The sequence below is a fragment of the Aotus nancymaae genome, unplaced genomic scaffold, assembly GCF_030222135.1.
Source record: "Aotus nancymaae isolate 86718 unplaced genomic scaffold, 86718_ANA_hifiasm-v0.15.2.pri h1tg000043l, whole genome shotgun sequence".
NCBI classification, from domain to species: domain Eukaryota; kingdom Metazoa; phylum Chordata; class Mammalia; order Primates; family Aotidae; genus Aotus; species Aotus nancymaae.
The window spans coordinates 16,052,583-16,053,132 of NW_026988457.1; positions in this window are offsets into that span (position 1 = coordinate 16,052,583).

A 550-nucleotide genomic window follows, 5' to 3' on the forward strand; every position below is an offset into this window, starting at 1 on the left:
AAAAAAAAAAAAAAAAAAAAAAAATCTGTGCATATTCAAGTCCCAAAGTCAGTGCTTTAGAACCCATTCATATGAAAACTTGGCCCTCCTTACATGGGGGTTTCAAGTCCTGCATATACTATATCTGAGTTTGGTTGAAAATACCCATAGATGAGTGTACCTGCACAGTTCAAACCTGTGTCGTTCAAGGGTCCACTATATTTTGCATTCCTATGTTGCTAAAACATCACTTTAATCAACTTACTCCTTCTATTCCCACTAGTACTGTCTACATTTCTTCTTTGGGCAACTATTCTGGTAAAGTGTGTTTATAGAGCTGCTGCAGCTCCAACAGACCTCCAATGGCCTAATGACACAGTTTGCATGCCTGAAGAGGCAATCCAATGAGTTCTTCATGCTCTTACCTAACAGTACTTTTCTGCTAGGTAACTTACCTTCCTGGTGAGTCCCCATTTTTGTCTCCCTCAAATCACAGTGTAACTTCCATAAACTGCCAAAATATTGTGGGCACTATTCTCATTAAATTTTACACCCCTAGTAACTTCAGTCT